The sequence below is a fragment of the Pleurodeles waltl genome, chromosome 7 (genome assembly GCF_031143425.1).
Source record: "Pleurodeles waltl isolate 20211129_DDA chromosome 7, aPleWal1.hap1.20221129, whole genome shotgun sequence".
Classification (NCBI taxonomy): Eukaryota; Metazoa; Chordata; class Amphibia; order Caudata; family Salamandridae; genus Pleurodeles; species Pleurodeles waltl.
Window position 1 is genome coordinate 306,117,734 of NC_090446.1, and position 15,727 is coordinate 306,133,460.

Sequence of the window (15,727 nt, forward strand, 5' to 3'; positions counted from 1 at the left end):
AATTTTGTATAATCATTTTTAAGGTGTAAGATGGGGACTTGCCCAGGCTCTGCATGCAGGTTGTTAGAAATGGGGTCTTCGGTTGGCAGTCAGGTTACCCCCAGTCCAAGCAAGGACCCTCACTCTAGTCAGGGTAAAAGAGAATCACCCTCAGCTAACCCCTGCTTACCCCCTTGCTAGCTTGGCACGAGCAGGAAGGCTTAACTTCGGAGTGTCAGGTGTAAAGTATTTGTACCAATACACACAGTAATTCAATGAAAACACTACAAAATGACACAACACAGGTTTAGAAAAATAGAAAATATTTATCAAAACAAAACAAGACCAAAACGACAAAAATCCACAATACACAAGTCAAGTTATCAGTAAAAATGCAAAAAGAGTCTTCATATAATTTTAAACACAACGCTAATGCTGTTAGCATGAAAAAGTACCTGGTAGCATCAAAAATAACCCTGCACGGGCGAGTGTGCTTCAAAAAGGGCTTGCGATGCGTTGAGTGGTATCACTCACGAGCGAGACCGTGCATCGTTTCTCCTTCAGTACAGTCGGCGTGCGTCATTCTCTGAACCATCTCACTGTCCCCTTGTGAGACAAGAGTCATCTCAGCTGGCTCCCACCCACCTGAAACCAATTCCTCCCCAAGCGCTACACTAGCCAAACCCTGGGGCTGCGCACCAGTGGGTGCCGGTGTACTCTTGGGGCATTTGGGGTCCCTCCTCACATGACCCACTTGGTCACATGCATAACACTTATGTGGGGGTCCCCCTACCACTGGCTTCCCATTGGAGAACCATGGCTTCTTCTCACTGGGGGGTTGGGAATCTTTTCCCTGGGAATCAGTTTGGGGCCCTTTAGAGAACTCCCTCTGTTTACCCTTACCCCTCCCTTTCTTCTGAGAGGGACCCTGCCCACCCTTGGTGCGGGCACCCCCATACCTCTTTTGGACCCTGGTGCTCTCCCAGCGGTCCGCTTCCTGCACAAGCTTCAATCAGCTTGCTGTCAATCAGGTGCTGGCGCAGCTCTGGAAAACAAACTGTACAAGTGCTCCCAAACAATCAGATTGTAAAGACCCTCATATGTAGTTATCTTACTCCCCTTCACCCAACCATCCAGTGACCTGCAATAACAATCAACACATTCTAACCATGTTTGGGATTCCTTCTTCTTAAAGGACCTAAACTTGTTTTTATACTGCTCAGGAGTGATACCATATCTTGTGATAGTGTAGGTGAGATCCTGAGCATCTCCTAAGGCTGTCAGTATATCCCTCCCCTCTACCTCAAAGTGCTTCCACAGAGCCACCCCCCAATGAGCATCAAGGGCCAGATTAATGTGGCGAGCAGACTCATACTCCTTGAACCACAAGTATATGTCATCCTCCCTTTTGTAATTCTTCATAAGATCTTTAGGAATGTGCACCCTCCTCTCAGGCTGCACTGTGATGTGGCTGCCACCACCCCTACTAGACTGGCTCCTCTGTTCCAGATCCCGTAAGCTGAGATAATGAGCCAACAACAACTTTTTCTCCTCCATGGCCATCCTCATTTTCTACAACTCCCTCTGGTGCTCCCTCTCTGCCTGTCTGTCCTGTATTTCTTCAGGGGTCAGACCCTTAGATGAGACCCTGCTACCTGCCCTGGAGAACCTCTTCTTGGACATAACAGGCCCACCCACAATACCATTGTGTATGGAATGTTCTTCCTCCTCCTCATCCTCAGTCTGAACTTCGGTGCTCTTGGTTGTCACCCAGGCCCTCGGCGCCTTTTGCAGCTCCTCCTTCTTGGATGAGCTCTTAATGGGACAGTCAAACCTTTTACAGAACTGCTTCAACGGAGCCTTTGTATAGCTCTTTGATTTCTCTAGGTCAAAGGAATCTCCAACTGATGCATCTCCAGTTTGGGACATGATGAAAAGGCAACAAAATTGCAAAGTTCCAAAAGGCAGAAAACAAGTTCCCAATGAAGTTCAGAAGTCAATCAAATATTACCACAAAATGGATATAGGGAAAAATCCAAGAAAAAGAGAAAAAGGAAAAATCACAAGGCAAGTAGTATGTGGTCACGTAGTGGTCTGCACTCAAAACAGTAGTGTACACTTAATCACTGTATTTCAAATACAAATACAAGTCCAATCCCAACTGCTGATCACCAATGTTAGAAATGGGGTCTTTGGTTGGCAGTCAGGTTACCCCCTGTCCAAGCAAGGACCCTCACTCTAGTCAGGGTAAAAGAGAATCACTCTCAGCTAACCCCTGCTTACCCCCCTTGTTAGTTTGGCACGAGCAGGAAGGCTTAACTTCAGAGTGTCAGGTGTAAAGTATTTGTACCAATACACACAGTAATTCAATGAAAACACTACAAAATGACACAACACAGGTTTAGAAAAATAGAAAATATTTATCTAAACAAAACAAGACATAAATGACAAAAAAACACAATACACAAGTCAAGTTATCACTAAAAATGCAAAAAGAATCTTTGTGTAATTTTAAACACAATGCTAATGCTGTTAGCATGAAAAAGTACCTGGGGGCATCAAAATTAATCCTGCACGGGCGAGTGTGCGTTAAAAAGGGCTTGCGATGCGTAGATATTACTCACGAGCGAGACCTTGCATCGTTTCTCCTTCAGTCGAGTCGGTGGGCATTGTTTCTTCTCTTCGCAGGAGAGCGATGCGTCGATTCGTATCACACTCTCAGGTCCAGGCAGGCCTTGCGTCATTTTTGTACGCCCAGCGATGTTTGTGTCAGAAATCCTGCCGCACGATGATCCAAAAACCATGCAGCGCGGTTTGGGATCTCAGCAGCCTCTGTCAGCGATGCTACGCGTCGTTTCTCCAGCCGTGGGCGTCGATCTTCCGGTCGGGTTGCAGGCGAGCATCAATTTTCAGCGGCGGCGCGTCGATTTTTTAGCCGCAGATCGAAGTGGCGTTGATCTTTTCCCAGCATGGTGGTCTGTGCGTGGATTTCTCACTCTTGGGAACTAGATGGGCACCACTTTGCAGAGTAGGAGTCTCAGCACAGGCTACAGGTGCTGGCACAGAGAAATCTTCACTGTCCCTGAGACTTCAAACAACAGGAGGCAAGCTCGAAATCAAGCCCTTAGAGAGTTCTTCACAAGAAGGAATGCAACACAAAGTCCAGGCTTCGTCCTCTAGCACAGGCAGAAGCAGAAACTGCAGGATAGCTCTACAAAGCACAGTCACAGGCAGGGCAGCTCTTCTTCCTCAGCTCTTCTCCAGGCAGAGGTTCCTCTTGGTTTCCAGAAGTGTTCTAAAGTCTGTGGTTTTGGGTGCCCTTCTTATACCCATTTTTCCCTTTGAAGTAGGCTTACTTCAAAGAAAAGTCTCTCTTGTTTGTGAAATCCTGCCTTGCCCAGGCCAGGCCCCAGACACACACCAGGGAGTTGGAGACTGCATTGTGTGAGGCCAGGCACAGCCCTTTCAGGTGTGAGTGACCATTCCTCCCCTCCCTCCTGGTACAGATGGCTCATCAGGAAATGCAGACTACACCGCAGCTCCCTTTGTGTCACTGTCTAGTGAGAGGTGCAAACAGCCCAACTGTGAAACGGACTCAGACAGGGAAGCCACAAACAGGCAGAGTCACAGAAATGGTTTAAGCAAGAAAATGCCCACTTTCTAAAAGTAGCATTTTCAAACACACAATCTAAAAATCAACTTTACTAAAAGATGTATTTTTAAATTGTGAGCTCAGAGACCCCAAACTCCACATGTCTATCTGCTCCCAAAGGGAATCTACACTTTAATCATATTTAAAGGTAGCCCCCATGTTAACCTATAAGAGGGACAGGCCTTGCAACAGTGAAAAACAAATTTAGCAGTATTTCACTGTCGGGACATATAAAACACATTATAATATATCCTACTTTAACCATATACTGCACCCTGCACTTGGGGCTACTTTAGGCCTGGCAAGTGGGTACACTTGCCAAGTCAAATTTACAGTTTAAAACTGCACGCACAGACACTGTAGTGGCAGGTCTGAGACATGATTACAGAGCTGCTTAGGTGGGTGGCACAACCAGTGCTTGGGGCCCACTAGTAGCATTTGGTTTACAGGCCGTGGGCACCTTTAGTACACTTTATTAGGCGCTTACTAGTAAATGAAATATGCCAATCATGGATAGACCAACTACATACACATTTTTTATAGGAGCACTTGCACTTTAGCACTGGTTATCTGTGGTAAAGTACCCAGAGTAACAAAAACAGCAAAATCAGAGTCCAGCACACATCAACAACCTGGGAAACAGAGGCAAAAAGTTAAGGGAGACCACCCCAAGGATGAGAAGTATAACACAGTTGTGATGGAGAACTTCTGTTTTGCAGGCTGGGGGCTGGAATTTACCAAAGAGTTCACAAGACTGGCACAATAGCAGAGATGACCAGACATTGAGGATCTTTGGTGGCAATGGTGGATATTATAACAGTCACTCGTGAGGGCGCATGAATTGAGATATTATTGTGAATTGTGCTGATGTTTGTGATATAAAAAAATGCAATACATACTAATAATTGCAGATACTGCAGATCTTCTATATTGGCATTCAATTTCAGATGCAAGGAATAGATTGATTTAGTTGTATTGGGAGTTGATAAAATCCTAAAAGTGTAATAAGTTTGTTTAATTTTGTGATTTGTAGCCTTGCTGCCTCTACGTCATAGTTGATTGTCAAGTTTACTTGCAGGAAGTAGGTTGATCTCATTTATATTCTTGGTAGTTACTTGTTCTTCTGGTCACTAAGAACCTGTGGTAAATTATGTTTCCCGTTTTCTTTGGTTCGGATCTTCTATTCATATTCCCAGACATCTGTCTGGTTCAAGAGGAGAAGACTTACATCTTGGTTAGACAAAAGTATGGTCTACTTAGAAATGTATTCTTAGTTTAGTAAAGTGATTCAGCAGATCTTAGTGTCGGATAGCAAAAAAGTATTATTGCCAGAATGAAATTCCATGGGGTGATTAGTTGATGCTGATTTGTATGATTACTATTGATCCCTTAAGATTGTTCTGCAGGCAAAGTGTAGCATTTGAGTAAGGACTAGCAAAACAAAGGATGAAATCAAAAAATGCCGACTCAACATATGGAGTGCAATAAAATATCACAAAAACAGTCACAGACTCTTAATAACTCTTATCCAAATAATATGTAGCAGTCCATACAGATTGTTGTTTCTTCATTCACCAGTTAATACACAGGAGCCAATGGTATTGAGTCACAAATTTGTATTCTTCAAGCCCATGCTTTCAGCCCAGCCGCTCCGTTTTGTCCTTTCCCAGAGAACTTCACAAGGCTGTAAATAAACATACATATACACTCTTAAAACCACATAAAGCAAATAGAATCAACAACACTTATAATGGCTCTCATCACACCATTTGTCATTTCAAAAAAATCTTAAAATACATACAAAAATATAATCGCTGCTGAAGCAGGCTTGAGAATACGTACTTCTTTGCTAATTTAGTTTTTTAATGACATGCTTGGTTATGTGTAAGAATGCTTACAGTTTTATTCTCACTTACAATCACATGCTAAAAATCATTACTGAGAACAGGAGCTAGCACGTGGCTCCTTTTTTCGGAAAATGACTAAAAATTTGGGGCACCATTTTATAAAAATTCTTTATATCATAATGAAATAATAGGGTAGATCCTTCATCTACAATGCACTTAAAAGGAGTCCTGTTTTTTTTATCACTGACCAAATCAAACAGATCAGAATTGGAATTAACACATGCTCGATAAAAAACAAACATAAACAAATTATATACATGTTGTGCATCATTTATGATTCTTTAGTTGATATGTCTAGTCAATACTCAGGATTGAAGAGAGCTGGCTATAGTAATCAATTTTTGGTGGGGACCCAATCACAGAGGTGAGATTTTAGGGCCCTCTTGTTCATTGGGATGAAGGTGATGGATCTTGCACAGTCTAGTTGGAGTACTCTAGCTCATCAGGCTATAGAGACCGAAGGATCTGAATCTGGAAGAAGTAAAGTTGGAGAAAAATAAGATCACTCTAGCAGATAGAAGGGTTCTCGATGTAGTACAGCAAGGTAAATTCTCGCTGATTTAAAAGTCAGAAGTTCTGTGGAAAAATTTAATTTCGAGTGATAATAATTTGTCAACTAGTGCTTTAATTCGCAGTGAGACTTCCAAACTGTTACCAATAGTGGACATAGGTACATATCTGTGAACACTTAACAGTGTAAAGGCAGCAAAATCGATTACATTTTCAGAGGTGGTGAATACCAACAGCTGTAGGCCAACCCCGAAACTAGTGCAGTAGTCTATTTTACTCATGCCATGCCTATTGCCATTCTTCCACTACTTACGTCAACAAAAGAAGTCATAACAGCCTTTCATCATTTTTTATGTTTCTACCGGGTCTTCCATTTTCAATTTGTCCTTGATGTTTTAGATTTGCTTAACATCATGAGCATCGTCTTTGTATCTGCTCTGCTTTTTTATCTTTTATTTTTGCTTCTCCTCAACAGACTTGCTATTCTCTAGCTTACTTTTCACGCATTTTTCCTGTCCACTTCTCATTTTTATTCTTAAACATTTTTCAATGTTTTGCGTATTGCACTTATGTCACCTGTCAGTCTTTACAGAGCTCTTCAGTATCCTGACAAGAGTGTGGATGGTAAAATACGAAGGGGCGATAGAAGTGAATATCAAGAAGCAAGGGCCAGAGTGAGAGGCAATCTGACCTGTAACTGGAGATAGCAAAGGATACAGGACAAGAAATGGAAGAAAGGAAATTGTATTAATTTGTTTTGTTTTCCATATTACCAATGTTATCACTTTTCTTCGAGACACTAAAGAGAAACTGGGAGAAGGGTCAAGAAGATCAAGATAAAACAAGCTTTGGCAAAGCCAAACGCTATGTCTGGGTTAAATGTGCTAACGCATGCAACACACATGGTAGGGAATCTGCAGGATAGGAGAAAGATATCTATAGCTGTGAAGTAGTCCTACATGGACTTCAATGCAAGCGCTTGAGTGAAGGCCGAAGAATACACCCCAAAATCCCCTAGCATTACGTGAGAGATTAATATTCCACTGGGGTGAACCAAGATGTGATTGACAAAGTCTCTAGCCAATGGCTGAAAGAAGCTGGTCAAAGAAAGCCAAAGATTAAAGAGTGGTGACCCAAAGCTCACTCTGTGTAATTGTAAACAATAAGACAGTTTGACAACAGCAGCACTGAGCAAACCCAGACCTAAAAATAAGAGTAGCATGAGAGAATATGAATAGAAAGATTTAGAGGAGAGGGTGTGAAGGAAAGAAAATACCTATTTTTTTTTCTGTCACCTTCTGCTCTCCCTCTCTGCCTTCCAGGTCCCTATTAGCTTCTCACTATTCCTGTCTATCCTTACATGTTGCTTTTGATGCAGAGACGAAAGCCCCCCCACCACAGCCTGTTTACACCGCTTCCTTGATGGTCTTGTTGACAGATGGAGCTCTGCGATCTTTAAGGGATCAGAACAGACTGTGCCGATTCTGAGCAACAGTAAAAGGGAACCCGCCAAGGGAGAATGAGGCCGGAAACGCAGCAAAACAAAGGAAACATAGCTCCAGGCCAGGGAGATTGTTGGAATTCCGATCAGTGGGGACGTTAGTGGCACACGCTGTACTTGCAGGAGGTAGGGGCGGAGAGGGGTCCCAAAGACAACCAACAGGGGAGAATGAGGCGGGAAGAGAGCCAGCTTAGCAGGACAAAAATGAAAACACATCTCCAGGCAGTAGAGCATGGAGGCACGAGGACTACTGGGACCAGACCAGAGAACATCAGTGACAAGTTCGATCTATGGAAGAGCCAAGGTAAACAATGGACTATTCGTAAACCCTCCTGGTGGCTGCCGCGCATTGCTTCAGGAAACTAATCACGCGCTCTCGGTCTGGCCTAGGCTCGGCTCTCGCAGCCATGCCAGCAGGGTGTTAGTAAAAAAAACATCAAAATTAAAAAAATGCATATGTGTATATGTACAAAAAGGGTTTGAGTCAGCTCTTTTCATTCATTGGTCTATTCAAGTGTTATTCACATTACGCTTATGCCCCTCACAACATATAGCAAGGTCCAATGGCTCAGTGTGTCTAGCCATGTGCTGTCTTGCATTACGAGTGAGGGCGTTTCTCCTTGACACGTGCACTCGTGCACAACAAGAAGTGCTCTTCATGGTCATGCGGCATGGCCAAACCTTCCAAAGAGGTGTAGACAGCAAACCGGCTGACATCCCAGCACCCAGGTCACTCAGGTGCATTATGGTAAATGTGGTGCATTGTAACACTTGCGTCAATTAAAAGTCTTTTGTTTTCACAATGATTGGGGCAGCCAATGCTGTGTATCTGTGGCTGAATAATGCCCTTCCCATATCCCCGTGGAACAAGAATTACTTAAATCTAGACAAAATGCGAATCTCTTTAAGACCTGATCACAACTATCAGCAGCTGAAATGTCACTAGTTAACATATGCAGTAACCAGGTGCTCCTCTGTGCAGCGTTTTAGTAAATTTTATTCTGTTGAAGCTCGAAACAGTTTGGTGTGGATAATGTGGCAAAAACAGCAAATCCGAAATTATGTGGAAAATGCTTTGACTGCTGAAATTCGCTATTTCGGTATCTCTGATCATAGCCAGTATTCTCTTAGTCTCTGCTCTTATGATTTCTCTTTCGCCTTTCACTCAGCGTCCTTCCTAATCGCAAATTCTCCGAAAAACTTGGGTTTTAGCGCCTAGCTGAATCTTTCGTAGGAGTGTGAGCCCCACTCTCGGTTCCCACTTGTGCACCCTCTGTGTGCCCTACTGTACCCCTCCTCGGTCTCTGCGTTACGCCCATCTGCCCTTTGCTGTCCTGTCAAATACCCACCTTTGGAGTCCCTTTCTTTCATTCATTCCTGATCCAATATCCCCTCTCTCGCTGATGGCCACAGGCGGTCTTCTCGCTGTACTTCGCTTCATTCCCATGTAGCTGGGAGGTGGGAAGTGGGATGAGAGGGGGGGTCACATAACCCTAAGAGGAGTGTTCATTCGCAGTGCACTATCTATGTGCCTAACACACGGTGATGCCTCCGCAGAATGTGCTATATCCAGGGCCACTTGAATTATGTGATTGTGGTGCTGCAGCGATTTTCGCATAGTTACAGATTTGCCGCTTTATCCACATAATCCATCATCTGCCACACAATCTGCAGAATTTAACAAAAAAAATGTTTCTAGCTCAAACGGTTCAAAAGTTACCAAAGGTGCAGTGACTAGTGTTGTTGCTTAGTTAAACGCCCTGTGCAAGACAGGAATGGTCACCTTTTTGTTGCTTATTGCTACGTTTGGGTATTAAAATGGCATTTACAAGGTGCAGTCAATGCCCAGACAGTGTTATGAAGTTTAAAAATGTTGAAATAATATGCCACATTATGCCGCATAACTTGCCATTTACTGACACATAATTTACTAAACCATGCCGCTTAATTTGGCCATCTCGTGCCGCATAATTCGAGTGGCCCCGCCTTTATCTAAGAGATGTCTATTGACCTTGGCCTTACGGGTCCGCCTTGGAGCACTGGGAGGCCTGAGTAGGGTTGGGGGCCGACCCCAGCGCTGCAGGGACCTGCGTTACACCCCTACACTGTTTATACAACCGTACTCTTTCTTTTACGTTTGTACACAGGCTTCCCTCCCTGCAGCCATACTCGTACGTCACATGTTCTACTTCTCTGCCAACCCCTACTCTTTTTTATTTAACTCGCTCCTTCACAATTCTGCCCCCGCCTCTTGTCCCGTCTCATTTTTTATCCTCTGTACCCACATACCCTTTCTTTCTTTTTCTGTCTCTCCCTATCCCTCATTTTGATGATTGCTCTTTCACACGTCCTCTGTGCCTCGCCCCTCCCCCCCGTCTCTCTCCATTCGTTTCCCGCTCTCATACTCTCCCTTTCTCTTCATCTCACTCCCATCCCCTGCTTTCGTGCCATTATTACCCTCCTCCCCCTCTCTCCGTATCAGTAATTATTCATCGCCTGTTTCTTCCGCTCTCTGATGCCTTCCCTGAGATGGCTTTATGAGCTGTCTCTGATAACTTGCCCAGCTGTCACTCACCAGTGCCTGCCTCCCGCGCTCCGGGACTCTGGTCAGAGGACTTTCACAGTTGTGGAGGGCGATGGGGGGATGGGAGGGGCACCGCCAGATGAATAATTCAACAGTAATTGAGTGATACATCTTCATTATTTATCTAACAGGCTTTCACCAGTGGTTGTCCTTAGAATTGTCTCAGGGTAGTAGTAACGTATATTTTCACACTCTAATTCACCACACCACTACGCCGGGATGAAATTTAAATTACCCTGGCATAATTGTAGTAATGTCAGGAATTTTGTGTTACGTTTGTTAAGCAAAATTCTTGAAATTCTCCTTTACACTACGTCACACAAGTAAGCACTATTCGCTGTAAAACAATTACCACGAAGGCATGAAAGCATCAGAATATGAGAGGGCGTTTTGTTTTTCTGCACTTACAGCGTGATATGTACCTTTGTGTCAAAAAGTGACGAAAGGACGCATTTTACGGTAAAACACAGCTCTAAATAAAGGGTTCAAATTTTGTGTAATTACCCATAATTTAGCATAATTTTGCCATCTTCCATAATTACTGTGCATGCAAATTAAACTCCTACCCAACACCCACACAGAGCACAATTGCACATTAAAGAAACAAGGTGCAACGGCAGGAACGCTGCCTTTGGAATGAGGGACATGATGGGGGCGTGGGGGGCGGAGGGGGGGGGGGTGTAGTGCAACAAATGACCGCTGTCTGCTCCCCTGAGTCCACTACCATCCTTCGCAGGTATGAAGCAGTGCCCCATGGGCAGCATCCACCCAGTTGGGTAACACACAATGATGAGACCCCCTACAGAATGTGAAAAGAGGCCCCTGACTCTCCCATATCTCATAGATATTTACTGGCAGGAGGTACTAACAATTAAGGCTGGCTTCCGATTCCAACTTAAAATCCTCCATTAAATATATTGCACAAGGGACCTTATGCACAAGTTGGGTAAGGCTAAATTTGACATGCGTGACACATGCTCGAAGATACATGAATGTGGATATGGTATGCGAGTTAATAGAAACTACTGGTGAGAGGTGCACACAAAACTGGCATCTGCAACCAGGCTGGACGTACAGCAGAGGGCACCCACGGTACTTTTGAGCATTAGGGACATGACAAAAGGTATCAAAAGTTATTGGCCAATCAGGGCTTGGCAATAGTCAGGGGAGAAGTAGCCAGGACCAGTGGAATTATGAAGAAGGAGAGGACCAAGTTATGAAGCAGTGTTTACTAAGGGCCTTGTTTAAATTTTGGAGAAGAAGGAACTACGTTGCAATGGTGATGGAGTTCCCTCACTGCCAAATTGATGGTACGCCTACCCTATTTAAATTAGGGGGGACCATAATTTGACAACAGTGGAGATTAGTCCATCTCGGCCGTGATCAAACTCATCTGAAGGAGTAAGGGCCATCAGAGGTTTAAAAATATGTCTGCCCGGATAAGTTATATGACAGCCATTTTTCATTGCCCATCACCGCCAGGAAAAAGATGGTGGTAAGGGGCATTATAAATGCTCCAAAGCAAGGACGGGCATTGTTATTTTTTATTTACATCATGAAAATCCAGTTTTGGGATTTTTTTTTTTGAAAAACAGAAAAGTTGTAAGTGTGATGGATGGCTCTGGCATGTTGACGGAGCAGTCTGTCAAACTTAAAATATATTGACAGAAACTGCCTTGACAGCTGTTCCTATCAATGCTAGAAATGTCTCCTGGGCCAATGGACATTTTTAAATCTGGCAGGCATCACCTCCGTCAGGGCGACGGAGAAACTTACTCTGTAGCCCTGGCAGAGGAAGGGCGGCCTACCAAAATTTAAATGAGACCCTAAAATTATGAAGAAAGAAAAGCAAATTATGCGGCGTAATGTGACAGTGTTAGTATTGCTTTGTTATTTTGACATTTTTGCACAGGTTAACACCGTCTGGGCAGAGGTTTCACTTCAGTACCAGTAAAACATCCAAACATAGAAACAAGGACTGTACCCTGTGCGAGGAGCCCTTCCACAGCGCGGCAACATACTGCAGCGTTTTTAGTAACTTTTTACCTGTTTGAACTAGAAAAGCATTTTTTGTTAAATTATGTTGATTATACAGCCGATGATGAATTATGTGGCAAAGACAGTAATATCACAATTATGCAGAAAATGCTTCAGCCACAAAATTGCATAATTACAGTGGCACTGGATATATCCAAAAAAGAGGGCAGCCCTGGTTTGCCCACCCTGACGCATGGAATAGGGGCCTGGATCGATGTATGACTGCCTAGGTAGTGTGGTAAAGGAGTTTGGAAAGGTGTGAGGTGATTGGTTAGAATAAACTAGTGTTGGCTGACTGAAATGAGGAGATCCTGTTCATAACCTGCAACTACAAACCTGGGGCCCAGAAGTCCCTTCTTTCGGAGGATAGAAAGACGTATTGTAAGTGGGAGAGATGTTGGAATTTCTCTATACCTCATTTTATATTTGCTTGGTAAAATGCAACCAGTAATTCATTGTTTTATCTCCAAACTTTGCACTTGCTGATTTAATGTGACAATTGTTTCTATGCATATCTAGTATAATAGTTTAATCCGACGTTGAAGTGCATTAAAAGTATGGGAACTATGACAACTGCAAGTGGGCGGGGTAATCGATTCTGGGGATGAGGCAACAAGAAGTATGGGGGCTGTTAGTGTAGAAAAGACTGGGAACGCTGTTCTCACTAGATCCCGTCCACTTCAACCACTATGTACTGCAATGTGTATTTTTTTTTTTTTTAAAGAAAAACAAAACAGGCCAAACAAGTGGCATTGTGATGGGGAATACACTGAGGCATAAATTATACGTTTGTAATACTGATAGCGCTGGTGCACATGCAGCGCAAGCGCTACAGTTCCCTCATTTGCATGGGGGGGGGGTCCCAATGCAGATGAAGGAATCGCTTTGCCTGTGCACCTGCACCCTTACCAAATTATGAATCCGGGCACATAGGTAAATATGACCTTAGGAAGCACCCTGAGGACACCTCTCTGGAGGGGAGACAGGGCTTCCCCATGGACCCGTCATGCATCTCCCTGGAGGCTGATGCGGTCATTCACTGCAGCCGCCTGCAGGTGGAACTCTAACCCCCCCTCTAAAGTGCAGGTGGGTTGCTGTCGTGAACTCAGTGCACTTGCTTCGTATTCACTCAATGCGCTGCCCCAAGACAGAGCAAGTTTGCGGTGGGGGCAGGACATTTATTGTTACAGGGCATCCTGTCCCTGTTTGTGGCTGGCACACCTGCTTCAAGGTGCACCGTGGAACAAACAGAGGCAGTGCACCCTATATGCAAAGAGGCCCGGTGAGGGTAAATACTGACACTGGATCAGGGAAACACCAACACCGTGAGAGGGAATACCCTGACACTGGTACATGCACAAAGACACATTCTGGGTTAGAAGGCACATCTACACTGGGTAAGAGAGCAAACTGACACCAAAACAACTGGTACACTGGCAATGAGATAATGAAAGTACAGGCACCGTGGCAGAGAATCCGCTGGCACTTAGGCCCATATTTATACTATTTTAGCGCCGCATTTGTGTAGCTTTTTGACGCAAAAGCGGCGCAAACTTACAAAATACAATCGTATTTTGTCAGTTTGCGCCACTTTTGCGTCGAAAAATGACTCAAATGCGGCGCTAAAAAAGTATAAATATGGGCCTTAGACTGGACGGCAAGTACACGGGGATGTGTACAGTGAGTGGCATGCATCTGGATGCCTGGGGGATCCCTGTGACCCCCATGTGCTCCTCATAAATGGCACCCCCGGGGGTCCACTGACTTAGCACCACCTGTATGTGGCACACTATCAGTGTACCTCATGATGGTCTCTTTTCCTGTGCGCCAATGTCTATAAAATGGCACGGGTACAAAGGCAACGGATTTCATCATTCCTGTGGAGGAATCTTTCTCCCGTGCAAATGAGGGATTGTCCCCTTGAAAGTGCACCTGTTTTGCATGTGCACCAGGGGGTTCTGTATTACTGAAGGGATAGCAAAAGTGTTGGTGACCCCCTTTTTTTAATATGAAAGAGCCCCTGGTGCACAAAAAAGGGGGACACAATGGGGACACACTCAGTTTGCACCACCTGGCACTTTTCACAACCTGGCCATAGGTTTTGTAGCCCATATACCAAGACGTGGAATACATATAAAGACAGAACATACATTGGTAACTGGATAGTAAAAGCATAGACAGCAGGACAGTGCAACACAATGACCTAAGAGAGGGCCAGAAAACACAGACACCTGGACCTGCAAACATGTTACTTGGGTGCGGGATTTTTCTTTGACACTGGGGGAGTGAATATATTGCCCTTGGCCAGTGAAAACAGTGACACTGAAACAGGTGGTGGGTTTGAAGGTGTTTATTGGGGATATTTTGACGCAAGGTTAGTTAAGGTAGGCACAAGGTCAGAGAGGCTCAGCCACTGGGGCACGGGACAGCGACACGCGAGGCCACCTACAGCCCCCCAGAGCAGTAGTGGAACTGCGTCTTCCTACATGTCATGGAGGTGATGATACTGCTGTGGCATGGTGCTTGGCACTTGCTGTGGCTTTTGTACAATCATCCTTTTCTTAGTGTTAAATTTGTCATGTTATTTTCCTCAGTGTTTTTATTGTTTCCCTATTGATTATTTGCTGCAAAGGATTGATGTGGAAGAATGATTTCTCGTTAGAAGGAATTATGTTTTTATATAGTTGTTGTTTTGTGGCGGCTTGAGCTTTTTGATGTGTATGGTGACAACACACAAAGAATCATGTAGCGGGGCAGGGGCGCGCTCTTGGGTCAAGCAACACACTGATCCTGGCAACATAATGATAAGGCTAAACACAGAGAAGCACACGGAGCGCTTGAAGGTCCCGCACACAAGCACCATAAGATACTGTGCAGTAAAATAGGTATTTGGTTTCCAAGAAGGGAGAAGTGGGAGAGGAAGAGAAGGAAAGTCTAGGTCAGGGAAACTGAGGCAACAGACTAAGGAATCTGACTGCTCAAAAGCTAGAGCCCTTACGCACCAAGGTGGGTGTCATGCTTCATCATCGGGCAGCCTTTCTTTTGGCCGGCTCTCCAATGCCCATGGTACATGAGATACTGATGTAGGGTGGAGGTGCTCTAGATGTAGATTAGTGAAATGTGAATAGGGGATTCAAAATATCTACGAGATACCCAAGTAAATGTAATAGGTGGATTCTCTTGAATGATTAAAAGCAGTGGGTGGATGAATGTGGAAGTAATGGTCCTATCCAGCTCAACAGTTAGCGTGTGTAAAGGTCTGTTGCAGCAGTTCCCCTGGCCTAGACTTTCTCCTCCTCTTCCATTTCTCCCATCCTGCTAAATGCAAACCTATTGCACTACAACAGAAATATTTAAATAATGGATCACAAACATTGGGACACCTCTAACACATCTGTATATGTTTATGTTTCCCATAGCACCCACATGCCATCTTTTGGTCACCTTAGAGCACATTAAAACAGTGTTGGCACTGCAGTTCCCTCGGACAAAATGAACTTCAAAAAGCCTTTGTGGCTATGGCGAAGGAGTGTCGTCCCACTGACAATAGTTTACTA

At 44.3% G+C, this 15,727-nt stretch overlaps 1 protein-coding gene and 1 long non-coding RNA gene across 2 annotated transcripts in view; one reads left to right on the forward strand and one right to left on the reverse strand.

Moving 5' to 3' along the window:
- The window catches only part of VSTM2L (V-set and transmembrane domain containing 2 like), a 311,087-nt gene that overhangs the window by 175,519 nt on the left and 119,841 nt on the right, over positions 1-15,727 (forward strand). The gene's annotated exons all lie outside the window — the stretch shown is intronic.
- The window catches only part of LOC138304045 (uncharacterized), a 115,585-nt gene continuing 102,317 nt past the window's right edge, over positions 2,460-15,727 (reverse strand). Inside the window, exon 3 of the long non-coding RNA XR_011205484.1 lies at positions 2,460-5,315. This is a non-coding gene — a long non-coding RNA (uncharacterized lncRNA). The remainder of the gene's footprint in view (positions 5,316-15,727) is intronic.